At 37.0% G+C, this 21,807-nt stretch overlaps 1 protein-coding gene and 1 long non-coding RNA gene across 2 annotated transcripts in view; one reads left to right on the top strand and one right to left on the bottom strand.

The window, feature by feature from the left end:
• Grm1 (glutamate metabotropic receptor 1) overlaps nucleotides 1-21,807 on the top strand; it is a 386,786-nt gene that overhangs the window by 12,388 nt on the left and 352,591 nt on the right.
• Nucleotides 436-5,649, bottom strand: LOC104863948. The gene is made up of 3 exons (XR_780735.2): nucleotides 5,572-5,649; nucleotides 2,489-2,587; nucleotides 436-590 (listed from the first exon to the last, which is right to left on the bottom strand). It is a non-coding gene; the product is annotated as an uncharacterized LOC104863948 (long non-coding RNA).

Genomic DNA, 21,807 nt, shown 5'->3' with positions numbered 1-21,807 from the left:
ATCATGGAGCAGATGGTAATGAGAAGCTGAGAATAGTTTTCATCTGTGGAAAAAGGGCGGTACCTCACACCCATAATTTAATACACTAAACATGAAGAAAGCTTTCCTATTTATCTAGTGTGCATACAAGAAACCTTAAGTGTCAGTGCTACTTCACATCAGTTGAAAAATCCTTCCCCGGCTCAGACTCTGTGTGGTCTCCTTATAGAATGCCTTCTGGGCCTGCTTGTGCCCACAGGATGTTTTGCCAGGGTGCAGGGTTGGCTGAAGTCGTCTCTTTTCCCTATGCAGCCCTGAGCAGGGCTGCTTGCTCTTGTGAATTTATAATAGCTTCTTTTCCAAATCTGCTTCTTATCCTTAAGGGAAAATAAATCTGTGTGTAAAGCGGCTGTTGTGTGACAAGTGGGGAGGCAACTTGCTTTTTACTTACTTGCTGACTTTCCCAGGTCTTCTCATGTGCTTCCTGGACCACAATTGCTGGTCACTGTGCAGCTGGTTTGCTGAGTGTTCTAGGTAGGCTCAGCACTCAGGATGCCACCTTCTACATCATTCTTCTTCGAGCCAAGGGCGACGTGGTTTCACTTGGGGAGCTGCAATTTATATGGGATGAAACATTAAGAAGATTCCCCAGGTCTCTTTATCCTGTTAATAGGTTGTCATTAAATCACAGAGAATGGAGGAGACACTGTGCATTGATATATATGAGGGATGAATCATCCCTTTTTGGGAGGGCTAGAAATGCTAGATTTGAAACTATGAAGAGGCAAATTTCATTTTTTCTTCTATGTTGGTACATCCTGAAGGAAAGTGCAGTATGTAATATCTTTGATCTTAAAAGTAAAATCTTACTTGAAAAGAAATTACATCTTAAAAAATAAAAAGAAATATCGAGGGAGCGATTAGTTTTTGAAGTGCTCATATTCTCCCTTTCAGTGAGTTATTTTTAGGATCTCTAGGTGCAGAGCAAGGCACAAGAAGAATCTTCTCAAACTTTAGTATGCATGCAGATCACCTGGGGAACTTGCTAAACTGCAGACTCTGCTTTGGTGGGACTGGGATGGGCCTGTGATCTGCATTTCTACCAGGCTCTTGGGAAATATTGCTGCTGACTTTGCCTGGATCACAACATGAACAGAGCCTCAGGAGGTCCCTTCAGATAGTGTGCTTCTTGTGACAGTGCATTGTCTATGCTTTGTCATACATTTACAAATAATTTCTTTCAGAGTAATCTATATGTCTAAAGGCAATGTTCTCTGCTCCTACAGTAGACAGAAAATGGCTTTAAAATGGTCATATTTAGAAAATTATACTAAAGATGTTGATCTCATTTCTTACATTTGATAGTTTTTAAAAATATGCATTTGCTAACCTGAATAATTGCTGAATGTAGCACTGCAGTTAAACAAGTTTCTGAATATATGAATTCCTTTTCACTAGAATACCCTTCCCCAATAAAATATCTTTCTTGGTCAGTTGTAACCTGCTAGAGGGCGAAATCTTAGCTCTGTTTTGCAATTAGAGCCACACTTTGCACATTGTGGGCATTCAATAAATATATTTTCAATTGGATTAACAAAGGAGGGCTTTTGTTTCCTGTGTCATTTTCTGCTTTAGTAAGGAGTTTGATGATTTAGGAATTTGTGGGCCTTGCATCAGTTCTCATTGCCTAGCACTGTAAATGTAAATGAAGTGGGATAGTGAACTAATTATTCAATTTCTAAAAACCAACAACCTTGGAAGTGTATTGGTATTTTACTAAATTCTTTACACAATATTTTTCTTTATATGGTTCTTTCTCACAAAAGAAAAAATGTCCAATTAATTTCCTGAGTTAGATTCTACTTAACATCACTATTTACCTTTAACTTTTCAAATGATTGAGGCATATATTACATTCACTGTCAGTTAAAACCCTCAGATGTCGCATTTCTCTCATTTTCTTACTTTGTGTGAATATTATATGCGATACTCTCTCTTCCTTTTGGATTAGTGCCCATGTGCAGGGAGAGGTTTAGTATATAGGAGAACTAGCTTCTTTTCTCCTTCTCCTGGAGATGACTCTGGACAAGCCCATTAACTGCTTTAAGTCTTTTGTCTGATTTGTAAAGACTGGCAAGCCTTTCTTCCAGATTTCAGTTGAGCAACTTTAAAGTATTTAAAAAATAGTACACTTTCATATGAACACCATCAGTTGCGTTCTACCCCGTCATAGCTTATATTATCACTTTGCATTTTCATTATTAATAATTGCTTCTTGACCTCTGAATTTCCCTGAAAGTTAGAAGCAACTAGTACTTTTCAGCATTTATTTGAAATGGTAGACTTTGTGTTGAAGGGGACATGTTTTAAAGTTTGATTTGAAAAAGAAACTTTGAGGTCTGGTGACTTTCCTGAGACAGCATACAGCTAGCTACTCAAAGGTGCAAGTCTTTTTCTTGTAACTAGTCTTTGCTTTCCACACTCTCTGGACCCTCTCCAAATTACTTACCTTTAACTCTTCACATCTTCTTACTCTGTATTTTTTCCGTCTTTGGTCTTTGTAGCTTGTCTTGATGGGAAAGGCCTCAACTTCATATCAGTCAGCCTGCTGTTAATTCATCAGTTTATAAGTACAATTCCTCGTATACGTTAGGCAGTATGCTGGTATCAGAAATGTATTCAGGTGTGCAGATATAAATAACATTTGGTAATGGGCAATTATCTGTAGTCAATTATGCATGTATTATTGAACAATAAAATAACATTGTCTATATTTCTAGACTTTACGGATGCCCTGTAGTTCTTGTCATTGCTTACAGTCCAGAAAGAGAGACATGGTGTGGGGGGCAGGGGAGAAATGAGAGAAGGGCTTGTTGCCACAAGAGAGGGTGTAGAGACCCATGAAGCAAGTTAATTCTAGTCTCTCCCTGGGAACATCAGGAAAGTCTCTTGGAATGGCAGAACTGGGTTTTAGATGATACTAATCTTTCCAATGCAGAGCTAGATGGAAACTGGAAATGGAATCACTCATGAGTGAAATCATGAGTATGGGCTTGGAGTAGAGAATAACAGACATGCAAAGAATGACAAGTCACTTACATTTTTTGGAATAAAAGGTAACAAGAGGGGACTGGTGGAAGAATTGGTTGGAAAAGTGGACCTCAGTAACAGAGTGATAAGAATGTCAGAGTTTGAGCTGGTCTTTCATTATCTGTTAGTCAAAACAGAGAAGACCTTCTTTTGTAAATTCCTACCAAAGACTAATAAATAGGGACTTAGTTTTAACTTTCCTTGCCTACTCATTTTTTAGGTCCTTCTATTTTTCCTTGGGCTAGAAAATGACACCTTTGCAAGGAAGCTACCTTCTTTGTTTGTCTGGCAAAATGTCATCAATCATATAACCCATTTACATTTCTGTAGTAACATAAATAAGGCATATGATTGTAGGTAGGATGCAGGCGAATGTAGTGCAATGTTTTGCAGTTCAAGCTTGCAGCCTCTGTGGACACGTGGACCGCCTCTCAGTGAAGCAAAAGGCATATCACAAGCTGGCTTCTCAGCTGTGAAATGCCACTACTTAGGTCACATGCCTCAGTTAAAAAACTGCCAGGAGCAACGCCTTCTTGGCGGAGAGGCGTGCCACCTGTCACCCAAAGCTGCTGTCCCCCCGGCAACATGCACAGATAACTTTGCTTCTCTGCATGTGGGGAGCTTGTGTTCTTTGCCTTTTGCAGTGAATCTTTCCATGGTATATCTAGGGTAGAATTCACTCTGATACTCATTGATTTAGGGACTATTGCCCATACTTACCAGGGCCAAAGATGAGTCCAGAAGAATAGTTGTAAGTTTAGAGATGATGGTTAGGTGAAAATGTGAATTATCTCTTGTGTGAAAGATGGCTATGATAGGCATATTTCCACTTGACATCTAGCCATGATGTCACCCTTGGTGACATGGCAGGATCACACCATTTTTTTTTTTTTTTTGGTACAGGGGATTGAACTCGGGTCTTTGTGTTTGCAAGGCAGGCCACCAAACCGCTGAGCTAAATCCCTGGCCCCACACGATCACACCTTTTGTCATTCCTTTAATAATGTTCATGGATTCTTGGAAATAAGCCTTAAAATACATTTTGGGTCCATTTGAGACTGTAACTCATCAACTGTTATGTCATACAAAGCAGGAAACATAGTTCATATTTTATAAGCAGGTAAAACACTCTATACACAATGGACTTTACTTTTGATTTTCCCCATACCTTTGTGGTATTAAGTAAAAAGTGCTTGGCTAGTACTCATTAAAGAATAACTAAATAGTGGATTTCATAAAAATCATTTAATATGAATTTGGGCTTGCCAGGATATTGAGATCTTTTAGCTAATAATTACTCTAAAATGGACCTATTAAAAACTGAGAATGCCCTTCCTTTGTGAAGATATGTATGTTCTCACTGCCATAAGCAAAACTGTGGTATTTAAAAGTTTAAAAAGCATTCCATTTTTGAGTGATTTAAGTGTATATTATATATATATATATATATTTTTTTTTTTAATTACATGGTACTGAGTTTTTTACATGGTCTCTTTGTCTTGGAGGCTTCAGACATCTTTAGACAAGAAAAGGTATATTGGAGTCCTAATATTCAATACCTCAGAATCTGCCCTCATTTGGAGAAAGGGCTGTATGAAGGAAATCTAGTTAAAATGACACATTCCTGTTTTTTTTCTGGGCCACTCTGTGATACCTTGATATAGCAGCCCTAAGAAACTAATGCAGTGGATTAGTATGAGCCCTACCTAATCCAAGGTGTTCATATAAGAAAGGAGAAGTTTGTACCCAGGAAGATACCCAAACAAGAATAACACGGGAAGAATGAAAGGCAGAGGTCTCCATAATCCAGCTGTAGGCAAGGAATGCCAAAGATGGCCAACAAAGCACCAGGAGCTCTGAGACAGACACAGAGCGGGCCTTCTCACACAGCATTCAGAAGGAACCAGTTCTGTGGATATTGTGATTTCAGACTTTTAGCCTCCAGAACTGTAAGATTAATTTCTGTTCCTTTTTTTGGCCACTCTGTGATACTTTGCTATAGCAGCCTTAGGAAACTAATAGAGTTCTGAGGTTATTACATTGTAAACTTAGTCAGGCGTAGGTATCCCTCATGTGCTGAAAAAACCTAGAATGTATGGTGCAACTGATGCCGATTATGAATTCCTCACCATTTGACCCACCTTCAACTCATAAATGATGACATAACTTGGATGTCTGTTATGGAGAAAGTCAATTTAAGGTCTCAGCTTGATTGGGTTAAGGGATAGCCAGATAGCTTATAAAACATTATATCTAGGTATGTTTATGAGGATGTTTTCCAGAAAAGATTGGTACTTGATCAGTGGGTTGAGTAAGAAAGACTCAATCCCAGATAATGTGGGCAGGCAGTGTACAATCAGATGAGGATACAAGAAAAATGTAGAGGCAAGGTAAATTTGTTTCTGTCACTCTGGAGCTGGGTTACCTTTGATCTTGTATCCTCATACAAGAAAAATGTAGAGGCAAGGTAAATTTGTTTCTGTCACTCTGGAGCTGGGTTACCTTTGTCTTTGGATACCAGACTACATGGTCTCCAGTCTTTGGTCTCTGGGGGTTGCACCGGAAGCTCCTCGGGTTCTCAGGTCTTTGTTCTCAGACTGAGAGTTCCACTCTCAGCTTTCTGAGTTCTGAGGCTTTTGGACTTGGACTGTGTCACACTACTGACTTCATGGATTGAAATGTACATATTACTTCATTTGGTCCTCTCAGTGACACTAGGAGGTAGATGGTAATCTTGTTTTAGAAAAATTAAAAATGGTTCTATAAGTCACATCGAAAAAAGTGGCAGACACAATCAGTTCAAAATTAGCCAGTCTTATTTCAAAGCTCAAGTGTCTGATCCCTATATAATTTACTGTAGAAGGAATCACTGGGATCCTTAACAGGCTTATGATTTTTTCCAGCTACATATTGTCAGCAGCATACTCTGGTTTCTCTTCAGATCATATAAATCTTTTGCCTTTTACATATTGTCAGCATTTTTAATGCCTATTTAAACCAATAAAAAAGTAAATAATCAATGCATGCTTTAAAAATTAGATCCCAGAGCTAGTCCAACATATTTTTTATTGTCAAGCTGGAGAACCACATAACCCAACCCACTGACTCTTCAAAAAGGATAAAATAAATACAAGCTTGGTTTTCCTGTTTAGTTTCCTTCATGTTCTGAAATATGTATCATTTTCATACTAAAGCTCATTCCCGTTTGACTTCTCAGTAAGAGACTGAGGGAGGCATTGTCAGAGGGGCAGAGATATCTGCACATTGATTTGTTTTCAAGCAGATTTGATCCTTTTATAAAAACCTTCAAGTATAATGACTCCTAAAAATGATGATTAAAAAATCCTTTTTTCTTGTATCTAGAAAAATCCTGTAATTAAAAAAAGATGAACACATCTATATTTCTAAAAACAAGGGATACTTTTCAATGGGGGTTGGGAAAGAAGCTTTATCTTGTGCCTGGGATTTTCTAGGGGTTTAATACTGGAGAGTTTTCTACATTTTGTAATTGACGATGCCCTTAACTGACATGTTCTCAAAAGCAGAATGTACGTGCTGCCAACTGAATTTCTAGCGGGGTGTGCATGTGTAAGCCAGCATGTCCTAACTGGTCTTTATGATTACAGGCACGTGGCTGTGAGGTTCTTTGTTCATTATATGAGGAGTAGGGGTGTTAAGCTAATTTGATTCAACAAATAAGCCCAAAGACCTGAGGACTTCTAATTCTGTGAGTAGGATAGTAGTCTATATAGCTTTATAACAGAGCAATGCTGAGCATCCCTTCCTGGAAGAGCTCTGTCAGTGACTGTGGCTTACCAATGTAGCTATCAACCTTTTAGAATTTGGTTCCTCCATTTGTAGGCACCATTTGAACAGATAACAAAAAGAATAGATGTGAGGGAGGGGGTACTAGTGACGTAAAGTGAGGCTTCTAGAGTCAGACAGATCTGAATTTTAATGCTACCTTTGTCATGTGTGAGCTGTGTGACTTTGGGTAGGTCATTTAACCTTTGTGCCCTTGTTCCTTACGTCTGTAATTACATCTTGTGTGACAAATGGGATAGTGGCTGCCATGTGAAAAACTCAATAACACACACATATACATACATAGGCTAAAAAGGTGGTGGCATGGTACAGAATATTCTATTTTGGTCAGCTTTTATTGGGAGTGGCTTTCCTTTCCTCTGTAAGTTTGCTACTACTCTCATCTCAGATATTTTGTGGATACCCTCTGGAACTGTCACAGAAAATATTGGCAGAGGGAAAAAGAGGAGATTTCATATGGAGAATAATTCTGTGTGAAAGGATACCTATAGAACCTCCAGAAAGGCATTGAACTGCTCCCCTCCCTTAACTGTTTTTCACTGAGGGAACTTTTGGGTGTTAACTATGTTCCTTTTAAAAAGTAGTGCCTTCAGAAAGTGTAGCATTTAAAGCTGTCAATTATGCCTGGGTTATCAGATAAATGTTTAGTGTGGGCATGACAGGTTGATTCTGGCATGGAGGGGACATCAAAGGTTATTCCTATTTTATAATTTTTATTTGGCTTTAGCTGTGAACACAAGTACAGCGTTTCCTGAAGGTCTTTGATGATCCTCTTTAATCATCATCACCATCATTTCCCAAGCACCCTTATATAATCTTGGTTATATAAAGCAATGGCCTCTACACTGTACAAGGTTGCCAGACTCAGTGGCTGCGTGGTGTGGCTGAGTTGAAGTCATGTCAGTGAGATCATGATGCTGAAGTAGACATCTGGAGTCCTGCTTATGACTATCTTCAGGGTAGAATACTTCTTATCTGACAATGATTCTTGTAGCATCTATCACAACTCCTTGCACATAGACTGCAAATGTCAGCTAAAATGAATTCACCATCATAAAATAGTAATTGTTTTCTAGTCTTGTAAGCTTGTAAGAAAGAGATATTCTTTGCCTTATGAAAGAAATTAGAGATTTGAGGGTTTTTTCTATACCCAAACTTTCCTAACATTTATTTATTGCATTGCTCTTCCTTTGTTTTTTCTGGATTGTAAATTCAGCCTCTCTAGTTTATGTCTTAAGTTTTTATGTTTTTGCTTAGGTTCCATTTTTGACTGCACTTTAGAATTATCTAGGGAGCTTTACAGCCATTCGCTTTTGGTCTTCGTTGTGGAGGTTTTGTTGGAGTCTTGAGAGTAGCCTGAGGGGTCCACAGTCCTTTCTGTGCAGAGAAGGTTCTGGAGGTGAGAAAAAAAGAGAAGAGAGAGTGGTTCTGGTGCTGGAATGTAAAGGGTGAGCCTGAACTTGTGTTCTCCAGTGTCACCCATGCTACCTGTCCTACACTTTCGCATCCTGACCAGCCTTTAGTAAAGGATGCCCCCTTTTTTAGCATGGTCTTGGCCATTTCCTTTGACTTGAATCCACTTCCCCAACACAGACCTTAGTTAAAATGTCTGTCCTCAGGATGTTATTCTGTATCAGTGTATCCACCTTCTCCTCTCCTTTTCTATCCTATTACATTGCTTTATTTTCTTGATACCATTTACCTTTCTCAAAATTATCTCATTTATGCAATTCATACATATGTTATTTGTCTCACCTTCTAACAGGATACCAACAAGGGTGCCTGGAACCCAAAAGTTTTGCAATAGATATTGAATGGGTTGACCCAAGGCTTTACATTTACACCAGGAATTCCAAATGTGTCTCTGCCATAAAGAAGAAAAAAATCATGTCATTTGGAGGTAAATGGATGGACATGGAGGACATCATGTTAGGAGAGATAAGGTAGATGCAGAAAGACAAGTGTCACGTTTTCTGTCAAAGGAACAAAGACCTGAAAGCAGAAGAGAGATTGTTTGGGAAGAGGAAGGGAACTTGGGGGAAGGGAGAAGAAAGGGGGACAAGGGAGGGGAAAGAAAGGAGGTGGATGAGAACAAAGCATGATACACGCATCTGTGGATGCATCACTGTGAAGCCCCATTAATATGCTTTGATAAGTATAAAAAAGAATGGCAGATATGTGCATAGACATTGCTATTTGTGTCGTGGTTTCCTTTTTCCCAGCTTCAGGGGCACAGTTTCAATGCAGTTCTCAATCATTAGTCTCAACATAAAGCCTTTCTCATATCCCTAGTTCAAAACGTAATTTCCCACATATAACTTTTCAGTTGAGGAAACTGAATCTCAGACAGGTTGAACAAATTCTATTTTTTCCATTCTCTTTTTTATTCTGTCATTTGAAAATAACGAGAATTTAAAATACAAGAAGCAAGACTCAGGTTTGTGCGACATGTCACCAGATCTTGGGCCTTGTGCTCCACTTGATCATAATGTGCTTTTCAATATATACTTGCTGAAATTAATTCACTAGGAAGCTTAAAAAGGATACACACGAATTACTTTATACAAGGAGATATATGACAGTGCTGGTGGGACTATTACAGGGTAGATTACGGGGAAGAGAGATTGAAGGGATTTCACATCATTCATTCCAATGACCTCATTTTACAGATGACTTGAAACCCAGAGAAGATAATAGTTTGTTTCCCATGAATGCTTGTAGGATGAATAAAGAACTGACAGCTTGACCTGATCAAGGTCATGTGATTATTTTGTGCATAGCAGATATCAGAGTGGAGTTCACAGACAAAGCTTTCATCCCCGCCAGTGATCCTCAAACACATGGGATGGAACCCTCTGGGAATGCTGCTAAAATTCATGTGGGGGATTGTGCTTCAGGATTTAAATTTTTAAATCCTCACCCCTCCCTCAGGGTGATTCTGCTGCACAGGCATATTTGTAAACCACTGAGGACCATGAATTTGCTTTACTTTTAACAGCAGAGATGTAGAGGTTCTATAAATTATATAGAGATTCCCTCTTATAGGGGTTCAAAATAAAGAATCCTTAATTTTGGCTTAGCTGCACTGTATCAGTCTTAGAGCTAAATCTCAATAAAGACTTACTTTTGACATTTAATTAAATTCAACAGTTATTGAGTGTGAGGGATAAAAAATGAGTAGGACATGCTTCTTATTATAGACTCTTTAAATCCTACTTAAATAGAGGGAAAGAAGTTACAGAATTCTGATATTTCCCTGAGTTTCAGATAGTAATGATTTGTCAGGCTGCTGGTAATATGTCTTGTACCTTGTAAGGTGCATTGCAATGCTCAGTTTATTCTGATTAACTGTTAAAAGAAAGTGCCGTTTTTTGCTTAAACTATGGTAGAGTTATCTACCAGGTGATAAGTGACCAAAATAGTCTTTCATTATTTATATTCTGTAAATGAGCAGGGAGAAGAAATTGAAAGGAAACATATTTTATCCCTCTCATATTTTCACATTGAAAATAGAATGGGCTAAATTATATAACAGATGCAATTAATTACATAACAAATTTAATCTTTCTATGGAAGTAACAAGCTCTGCTTTTTCTAACTAGTTTTTACTTCCTTCATATTTTATCTATGGTGTCTGTCAGCAGTAAAATATCCTAGATGCAGCTCTTCTCTAGGTGCTCTGCACACAGTGTTGGGCCTGACATGCTTCACTTCAAGAGATGTAGAAATCCATTTCTCACATTTATGGAGTAGAGAAAGGGAAGGAACAACTTTAAAGACAGACACAAAGAAGCACTAGGAGATTTAGTGTACGCTAGGGCGCAACGTACAGCTGAACCTCAACTTACGATGGGGTAATGTTTCAATAAACTCAAAGTAAATAAAAAATATCCTAAGTAATTTGAAAATCCATTGAATTCACCTACCCTACTAAGCATCCTAACTTGGGAACTCCACACTTTTCAGATTACCAGTTCTTTCTCTATGTAATCCTGTGATTGACTGGGAACTCAACATTTTAAGACAGGATTGTATCCCATTTGATAACTTGGGAAAGATCAGAATTCAAAATTAAAAATATGGTTTCTACTGTATGCTTGTCACTTTCACACCATCCTAATGTAAAAAAATAGGTCAAACATCATAAAGTTAGGACTTGAATGCTCTTTACAAAATGATCTATTAGAAATGTTTCAGAGAAAAAGGAAGCCAAAGGTTCGACTGTCAGAACAATGGTAGTGGATATACATGTGTTCTTCCCCCAGAGGGCTCAGTGGATTAGAGTTGAAGGAGAAAATGTGTCTTTGTTAGTGATATCAACAGCTGACTTTCTTACCTGCTGTGGCATGGAGGATGCATGGGTAGGTGTGGAGGGCAAGAAACTGGCAGGCGTTATTGTGGTTAGTGGCAGAGGAGTGGGGAGAACCAAGTACTGGCTCAGTGAGGAGCTTGGAGTAGGTATGAACAAATTTGACTTAAGGTCAGGCTGTTTCCCACAAAAGGAGGAACCTACCTGTCTTGTGTTCCTGCCATATTCTTGGTGACTGTAACAGTGCCTGGCACATATGAGCCATTTCTTTTAAATGTGTTAAATGAATGAATGTACTTATATATGAATAGATGCCTACGAAATTAGGCCAAATCCTTTGAAGAAGAGGAAATTTGATAAATAGGATTACTGATGCTCAGATGAGTTTCTTTTTTTGGAATTTTATAGTTTCTTTATTCAAATAATAGAAATCACAAAACAGGAACAATTCAACTGATAAATAGATAAGCAAAATGTGGTATATCTATACAATGAACTGTGTTTTATTTTTAATTTTTTTTCTCATTGAGTTTATTGGTACATTTTAGGTATACAGTACAGTTACATTCATCATTGGGATCTTGTACCTTTACATGACAGGTCTTGGTTCTTGTTTTTTCCCCTTACCCCTGCCCTCCCTTCACCCCTCCTCCCTTCTCTATTTACAAATACTTTATTTCCATTTTTTCATTTTGTCATATTTTTTCCTTTTCCCTTATTTCCTTTCCCCTACCCTTCCCACTTCACCTACACCTTTAGCCCCTTCTTCCTATGTCACATTGTTAATTATACCATTAGGATCTTATGTAAAATTATAGTTTTTCATACAATAGAGAAACTATTTGGTATTTACATGTGTGACTTCTTTATTTCACTTAAGAGTGTATCCTCAAGACTGTGTTTTAGATGAGTTATTGATTCTATAATAATACCTTGCATATAACTCGCATACACAAAAGATTTATAGTCTAGTTCCTAGAGTAGTTGTTGAGATGTCTTAGAGATTTTAATTTATAAAATACACTAGAAAGGATCGAGGACACTAGTTTTTCTTCACTTTTTAGGAAATCTTTTTTTAGGAAGTGCTTTTTTTTTTTTCATTTTCCATTAAAACAAATTCTTGAAAAAGAGACTGTATTAGTCACTTTTCCCCAGTAGGACAAAATGCTCAATATTTGGAATTTAAAAAAGAAGAGATTTATTTTGGCTTATAGTTTCTGTGGGTTCAGTCCTTAGCCTACTCTAAGGAGGACATGGAATGGTGGAAGGACATGGCACAGGAAAGTTGCTCAACACATGGCAGCCAGGAAGCAGAGAGAAAGGAAGGGAGGAACTGGGGACAAAAAATACATAGTCTTTCAGTTCATGCTCCCAGTGACCTAGGCCCCACCTCCAAACAGCACATTCAACTGTGAACATGCATGATCCACTCATCCTCCAGAAGCTCCACCTCTGAGCCTCAAGTGAAACTTTTGGAGGATGTTTTAGAACTAGACCGTAACAGAAAAGTTTTTTTAAAAAAATCCAAAATTAAAGTTACTTTAAAGTCATTATTCCAAGTTTATAACACATTAGTTATCTTTTCTTTCTTAGATTGAAAAGTCTGTTCAAATCTAATGGATCTAGCCTTGAGCAGTGTGTATTTGGGTTGTGGATACAAAATTTAAGAGCTGGGTAGGTGTGCTTATTTTTTGACAGCACATGGGCAGTATGTAGAACAATACATTTTTCCCCTCAGCAGCTTAAATATGTGTAATGTTTTGTTTTACATTTATAAAAAATGTGATAAAATGATTGCAATAAGCTGGGCTTGGCAACAAAAATAGAATATAAACATAATAAAATAGTTTGAAAAAATGGAAGCTGGGTGGCCATTGGTAAGAGAAATATATATTCACTCCACTGATGAATTTTAGTAGTTTGTAATTATACACATCAGCTCACTAAAAAAGATAAAATAATTAAATTTAGTCAGTCATTAAATTGATTTGAAGGGAAACATTTAGAGACTAATCAGTGAGAAAAACTCTCCAGCTGATGCATTAGTTATTTATTTATTTTTTGGTACTGGGGATCAAACTCAGGACCTTGCACTTGCAAGCAGCGGTGCCACCCCTGAGCTAAATCCCCAGCCCTGCATTAGTTATTAACTACTTACTATTCATAGGATTTTTTTAAAACTCAAAACCATATAAAGAATGCTTCCAAACAGTCAGATTAGATGGAACTCATATTTCTCCTCTTTGTGACATCATGGGAAAGTTGATACATTTGGAATGTAGTGTCTTTCTACAAAATCTATCATGTTTAAAATTTATTTTTTCTAAAACTACCTTGCTGTGGATAATCGTGGCAGCAGGGAGCACATCCTAATGTTTTAGGGGTCAGATGCATGTTTAGGGGTCAGATCCAAAACCCAGGTGAACAGGAGCCAGCGTCAACCCCAGCCAGCTACTGCCATAGGGGAATGACAGTGGGCTGCTGCCAAATCTGTTGTTATGAGAAAAGATAGAGACAGAAAAATTTCAGTGTTACGTCTCTGTTTTTTTTTTTTTTTTTTTTTTTTTTGTACCAGGGATCAAACTCGGGACTTTGCTCTTGTGAGGCAGGTGGTGGCACCACTGAGCTAAATCCCAGGCCCTCTGTCTTTATATTTTAGCAACTAATCTGATATTAAAACAAATCTTAACTAAACGCTTGTTGCCAAAGTGACATCATGGGATTAGGTAGTCAGGTGTCCGGAGAAAAAATAACCTGAGAGCTGGGTGCCTCAGGCTCTGAGCCAGAGCTAAATGCAGGCCTTAGCAAGTCACTTGTTGACTCATGGTGTTTTTTATCTTTAAAATGAGAGAATTTCCAAAAAGGCTATCAGCCTCAGGGTTTAAAATACATATTGCATAGTTTCTATGTTATTGTATAAGGCAAATTACAGATTTCTCACACTGGAAAGTAGAAGTGTGAGTATTTTACCACGTGAAATTGACAATTGAAATGCATAAAGCATTTCCATTGTTGTCCTGCGTGCTATAGCTAATATTTTAAAGTAAAAAGTTATCTCTTTACTTCTCAATTTGATACATTTTCTGCTATTCAAAATTCCTGCTTCTGAAATAAAATTTTCAGTTACCACATTAAAAAAAGAGAGGCTTGAGCTAAATAATACATATTTGGTTTCTATTCAACTTTCATAACATCTATGATTTTATATAAAGCAGTAATTGATCTTCACATTCATTAATATTCTTATTTCACTCTCAGTTACATGATCTCCCCCAGTATTTGAAATCTGCCTATTATTGGCCTCTCTGAAAGCTGTTTATGAACATTTGTTGAAACTGACCAGAGAAAATACTGTCAACTTGTCTCTGAGTCCCAGCAAATTGTTAGCAGAGTTGCAGTACTTGGCTATCTCCTGCTGTAGTAAACATGTTAATAAGCTCTCACCAGAAGAACTGCGAACAGATGCAGTTCTTGAAAACACAGTGTCCTTGTCACATTTACTTGTCTGTCTCTCCTAGTGAGGCAAGACTTGCTTGTGTTATACTAGTAAATATTCTCCTTTTTGTTATAATCAGATCATAGGTTATGAATACAGAAGAAAATCAATGTACCCTGGATTTTTAATACATAGAATACAAACCATAATGGAAGATACCCATTGGCATGGAATGATGAGAGGTTTTTTTCTTCTTCTCTTTCATTTTGTCATATAATTCTTTTATTCTATTATGCAATCCCTTGGAGCCTGTAATAAAAATAGTTTTATATTTGTCATGTAGAGGTACAAGATCCCAACAATGAATGTAACTGTACGGTATCCCTAAAATGTACCAATAAACTCAATTAAAGCTGAAGAAAAAACATCTCAAATAAAGTTATAAAACTGCAAAAAATAAAAAAGTTTTAGCCTTTGTAGTCACTTTTTCAATAGGAACTTTAGAAGAATTAAACACTGTAGATACACCCATACAACACTGTAGGCAGTAAATTAGAAACTATCCCTAGAATAGTAGAACAACAAGACATCACACTTAAGCAATTCTGTCTTTGCTGATAACTAGCTGGGTAAACTGGAAAACCACATATCTTGCTAAATTTCATTTCCTCGTTCATAAACATGCTGCTTTAAAAGAATCTCAAAGTATTGTTTTGAGGACACAAGAAAACAATTAGATATGAAATATAAAATATACAAAATATAAAGTGCTATATGTCATTGGGATAATATGCTAATCAATCACCTATCTCACAAGGGAAGGAGGTACAGTGGAATAAGGCAGCTTGTTGTATTGTTTTCCTGCTGTCTCCTGCCACTGTTTCTTCCTCCATTCTGAACCATGTCTTAAACTTCAGTAACTCAGTTTTTAAATCTACTGGGTATATGGACTCATGTTCATAGAATCAGAGAGAAAGGATTTTGCTTGTTCCTTGAAGGATGTTAAAAAATTCCTTTGGATTTATTCTTTTAAATAATATATTTTGTATGAAAAAGTAAAATAAAATGTCATAACAAAATAATACAACTCTGCTATCAAGAAAGATAAACTTGAGGCATTTGTAGGTAAATGGATGAAACTTGAAAACATAATGTTAAGTGAAATAATTCATATAAGATGTATTCTTCAAAAAGAGGTATATGTATAATCTCCATTTCTGTCTTTCTGAATATCTTCCACTTTTTTCATGTCAGTGTTAGAATTGAGTACCATGAGTGATTGTAATATCACAGACACAATTATATAGAGAACACACCATCATCTTTTTCACTAACAATTTTTCACTTATTTTAATAGGCACATGTTATAGCTTCCACTTAGTCATGTATTCATGATTAAAAGTGGTGGCAAGATATTCATTCACTAGATGGACTAAATTTCCCTTTGTGCTAAGCATTCAGGATGTTTTTGGTTTTTTTGGTTTGTCTTTGTTTCTTAAATATACCCAGTGGTATATGCTAGCTCTTTTTTGGCAAGGGGAAGGGAAATAAAAGGCAAAAGCAAAAAACAAAAACCAAAAAATGAAAACCCAAAACAACAGCAACAAAATACTCTCATTTGTAGCACTTGCTGAATTCCATAGTGTAACTGGTGCAACTTCCTCCTACCATGGCTGATTTTTCAAGCTACTGATTTTGTAGCATGAATAGGGACAGGGAGGAGATGTGCCTAAGATCCCTTGAGGCAGAATAAAGAGCTCTAGAACACTGCAGCATAGCAATATGATGAACATTTTAGCAAACTTGGAAAACGCTCTAAGAATTGCTTTATCTAGAACTTATTATTATTTATGAACTACATTTAATGTTTGTATAATATTTAATGCAGGGAATATCTTATTATATATGTAGACACAATCCCTCCAAATGCATGTCCCAATGACATAAAGACCTCCAACTGGAAACCTCTTTGAAGACCTCTTCTGCAGACCCTCCTAACTTCATTACCCTGGTGCTCAAGGCTTTCATGTATGGGCCTTTGTAGGCATTTAACATCCACTGTAACACTCATCTGTCAAGATTCTTTTTTTTTACTGTTTAATTTTCACCTTAGTTACAGAAATTATTTATGTTCATTATCGTCTTTGGTGACAGAGTTTGCTATCCCATACTCTGTTCTTCATCTTTGTGCTTTATTTTTTTGTCCTTTCTAAATTTTTCTCCTGTATTTATAGTTTTATATATTTGAATTTGCCCACTGCACTGCCGATTTAATTTTCTGAAACATCTATTTCTTCTCTTCCATCAATGTGAGATTTTTGGGAGTCTTTTACTCCGTTTTTTACTTGGTTAGAATCATCTTGTCCTGGCCCATTTGCCTTAGTCTACTCTTGTTTAATAGAAATTATATCCCTTTATAGACATCACTTCAAAACATCAAATGCGTTATTCTTTAAAATTTCCTTACATTTCCTTAACAACTATTTTTGAGGATCCTCTCATCCTACCAGTGTGTTTCAGAGTTGTTCCCTTTCTGTGCTATGCCTTTTCTTTTCATAGAGTCATGTTGACTGTCTCCCTTTGCTCATCTTTCAGTGAGGCCAAGTCTGACCGGGTCTGACAATCCAAGGTGACTGACAGGCACCTGTTCCTTAGACGCTGCTGTCTGCATTTCTGCCTCCAGGCTCCACTTGCAGACGTGTGGTCAAACAGAAAGCTGATCTCAGGGCACCCAGCATAGCTTCCAGGTCAGGGACCCACAGAGCAGCCACTCAACACGTTTAGTTTGTCCACCTAGCCATGGAGTGACTATTCAGAGTTCAAATTAAGGCCAGCATTCTTTGAAATGGGTGAACTGTCTTCTGATTGCCAGTTACACTATTTCTTATTTCAATTCCTATCAATTTGAGTTTGGAGAAATACTGGTTGGATTCTAGTAGATTATTTTCTTGGTGTTAACTAGTTTCTAAACTTATTAAGATTTTCTTCTCAATTCAGATGTTTTCTTGGACATATTAATCTAGATTTGGGGAAGTAGATTTCTCTTTCTTTTTCATGTTTACACAACTCTGCACCCAGTTTCTACATTTAAGAAAAATCATGGAATTTTTCTTTTTTAGTTTTCTACCTTATAATTTCTTTTGCTTATTGAGTTCCACATGCATAAGTCATTTTTTGAAGCTATGTTTGTGGCTTATGTCAGCATAACAGCCGTCCCTGCACGATACATTTTTTCATGTATCAGCATTGCGGATTCTTATTGCACCTCTGATGTGACATAGCAAGGTCAAGGACAGTCACACATACCACCCTGGAATTGCTGCAGATCCAGCATTGATGGGACAAGAGTTAATGCTATTTAAATATATTGCATACTCAAGTACAGTCAACTTATTACCTATGCCAATTAAGAGGTGCAATGCCACAGAAATACAAAGTAAGCCAGAAACTATGCATTATTTTGGATTCATATGCACTGTTTCCTTGCTTCATATTTGCATAATTGCAATTTTACCTAAATTTATATGCAAATTAGGTTAGAGCTCTGAAAATATACTAATTGCCTAAATTAACATGCTGGTTCACAGCCCTATCACCCCTTCCCCCCTCCCCTCCACAAAAACCCCACAACAATCTAGGATATAAAATTCAAAGTAGAAAATTCTCAGAATAATCCACAAATAGTTATGAAGTGCAGTAGACATCTTCCCTATGAATCTGTAATTTCCTAGATTGACATACATGTATATCTCTGAGTCCACATGTATGCATTTTTGAAGGGGTTATTAATTCTAGGAAACTGAGGCAGGAAGATCAAAAGTTTGAGCTGGGGATGTAGCAGTGCTGAAAAAATAAAAGGGGAATTGTACCTGTAATTTTTTCTATCATTGTTAAATAGTAGAGTTTGGTTTTCATCTTTTTTTTTTTTTTTGGTATGGGGGATTGAATTTGGGACCTTCTGCTTGCAAGGCAGGCAGTGGCACCACTACAGCTTAATTCTTTAAATCCATTTTTAATGGGCTATTTTAATCCAATTTAAAACTTTGATTGATGAATATATAAACAGTATGGGATTTAACACTAAACCCTGTAATTCTGTACTGATGTTCTGTCTATGCTTTCTTCATTTTTGGAAATGTCTAAACATGTGACAGCATTTAAGCTCAGATCCATTTGGATTATTTCATATAAAATTGTGGTGCTTTTACTGATTTGTAATATATATCTGTTCTGCTTCCTTCATCCATTAATTTCTCATTCTTCACAGAAACCAAAAAAATAAAAAAAAAGTTTGGATTTTTTCTTTGTAAATCTTGCTTTTTTCATAATGAATATCCAATCATACTGATATTTACATAGTCTTTTCTTGCTAGTAAATCTTTTAAAACATTTTAAAAGTATTTTATGGTTTCGATACATATTAAGTACATATATCACGGGGAACTGGTTATTGCCTGCTATTAAATCGTGCTTAAGAAACCATCGGTGTCTAGATGCTAGATGGCAATTTGCACACTTATAAAAGATGGTTGCCATTGTTGTTAGAAATCTATAACAAATTTTGATCTTGATTTATACTTTTCTTCTAATTTTCTTGTTTTGTTTGTTTGTTTTGGTACCAGGGATCGAACTTGGGTCCTTGCACTTTCAAGGCAGGAGGCAGAACCACTGAGCTAAATCCCTGGTGCTTCTTCTAATTTTCTTGTAAAACTGTTTTAATATTTTCAAAAATTATGACTCACTCTTTAAGACTTTCTTGTCTACATCTTTCAGTTATAAACTCTTCCTTTATCTCCAAAATACTCCATAAATACTCCAGACAACTATTTTAAACACAGGAGAGAAGCTTTCTTACATGAGCTTTGCAAGAGACATGTTCAAATCTTCGCTGTTTGTTGGTTTCCCTGTTAAATTTTAGGGTTTATCTGGAGGAACACGTGATGGGCCTGGGCTGGCATGGACTTAGGCCATGTGTTCACCCCATTCCAACCTAGTGGTGCACGTGTCTAAAGGTGGCCCTGCCCAGGGGTAAAAAGCTCAGTTGTTGAGGCAAAGCTGCCGTTGCTCCAAATCCTGACTTTGCCACTTGCTGGTCAGGCTCTTTAGCCTTTGTGTGCCTTCATTTCCTTATCTGTACAATGGAGACAATAATCATACTTGCGGGCCAGGGATTTAGTTCAGCAGTTGGGTGGCCTGCCTTGCAAGCGCAAGGACCCAAGTTCAATCCCCAGTACAAAAAAAAAAAATCATACTTGCCTTTAGGTCAGTGAAATGGCAATTAAATGAGCTGGTGCAATGCATAACATTTGCTCTCATTGTTGCCATCCATGCTATGCAACTGAAAAGGATATTTATGGAGTCAGGGGCCTGGCCTGGTCTGTTCTATGTGGTGAGCAAGGGGGACAGTCAGAATCCACCACTCCCTATCCACATGGAAAAAGGAAAATTTCCAAAGCCAAGAAGGGGGATATCTGGGCAGGAGAAGGCAGAAGGAATGTTGAGTAAGATGACAGATGTCTCCTTCTTAGGGGTAACATTAAAGGGATCATAGTGGGTCAGAAGAAAGACAGTCATCTTCATGATCATCAGTATTAGTTCGTGAAAAGCCTTGTTCCACGTGGTTCCAGGGATTGAGAATTGGCCATATGGATGGAAATTGTCGGAAGTCCGAGTTCAGGGGAAAACAAGTGGAGTTCTTTTCTTTCTAATTTGTATTAGTACGTTTGCAGTATGTGCCATCTACATTCATCCTGGGAGTGAGTACATTTACGTGACGTGGCTTGTTTCTCTTTTACCCCTCCCCATCCGCTTTCCCCTTCTGCCTTAGGACGTGATTATGACATATAGTTTACATTCGTTGCAGTTCTTAGGTTCTTGTACATGGAATAGCTTCACTCTTCCTACTTCCCATTCCTCCTCCCCCTCCCCGCTTTGTGGCTGATGATGGCTTTTAAACACTTGCAAAAGAAAATATTACACTTAATGATAGGCAGGTAGATATAACAGTAAATACATTTAATTTCATGACCCCTATAGGTGTGGGACACTTAGAAATTGATGGTTTTGAGAGCTTGCTCTGTTAATAGTGGTTATGATATTCAATCTTCCACATTTCCAGTGTAATATTAATGTATTTATTCAACACTCAATTTCTATGAGCTTCGTCCAGATGTAGTTTTATTTTTGTCTTTCACATTTAACTCAATACTGTCTAATCCTTGCCAATCTATGTTTCCTGGAAATAAGGAGAGTCTCAAAACATAGGTAATTAATTCTCGAAGCTTATATTAGCTAATAATTTCAACAGGACTAGTGATTTTTCTGGTATTATACTTCTGACTTTGGTATTAATGAATTTCACTGAGGGAACAATTTGTTTTTTTTTTTTTTTTGAGACAGGGTCTCACTATGTAGTTGAGACTGACCTGGAACTCACTGTGTAGCCCAGGCTGGTCTCAAACTCTCAGCAATCCTCCTGCCTCAGCCTCCTCAGTGCAGGTGTGTACCACCATGCCCTGCTTGAGGGAACAATTTGATTTACTAATTGATTTCATGTTAGTAAAATTACATTTTTCATCAGCAATATGAATAGCTTAATTCTTTATAGAAAGAAGCATGTGGATTGGAATTTTGGTCATTTGTTTATTCATTACTCAAATGTGTATTTAGTATGGCATCTGCCTTTAATCTCCCTTGAAGGTAGGCAGAATATGAATTAAATTTAAATTTAATTTAAAATTAATTTTATTGGTACATTTCATGTATACAATAAAGTGAAAAACATTAAAATTAGACCTACTTAGTTGCTGTTGTTATAAAGAGGCTGTGAATAGTTCCTATCTTGGTTACAATCTAGAGAGTCAGTTACCAAGCATAAATATTCTTTTGGAAAGGTTAAAATTCATTTGAATGAGAGAGAGCACATTAATGAAATAATAGTTGAGATTATTCCATAGGAAAGAGTTACATAATCAACATGCTCTTCAATAAAGTTATATAGAATCTTAAATTATCTAGTTTTTAAAAAGGTATAATGAAGCTCTCTGCCACATTTTTGTTATAAAGCAAAATCATTGGTTAAGGCTTTTTCTTATTTATTTTGGAAAAGCCTTCAAACATTCTTTGCAAACAAAATAAAACAAGAATTTAGAGATGAAGGATTTGGAAA

The sequence above is a fragment of the Fukomys damarensis genome, unplaced genomic scaffold, assembly GCF_012274545.1.
Source record: "Fukomys damarensis isolate Sample0158 unplaced genomic scaffold, DMR_v1.0_HiC HiC_scaffold_14, whole genome shotgun sequence".
Classification (NCBI taxonomy): Eukaryota; Metazoa; Chordata; class Mammalia; order Rodentia; family Bathyergidae; genus Fukomys; species Fukomys damarensis.
Note: the sequence above shows the minus strand (reverse complement) of the source record. Positions and strands in the feature narration are given on the sequence as shown.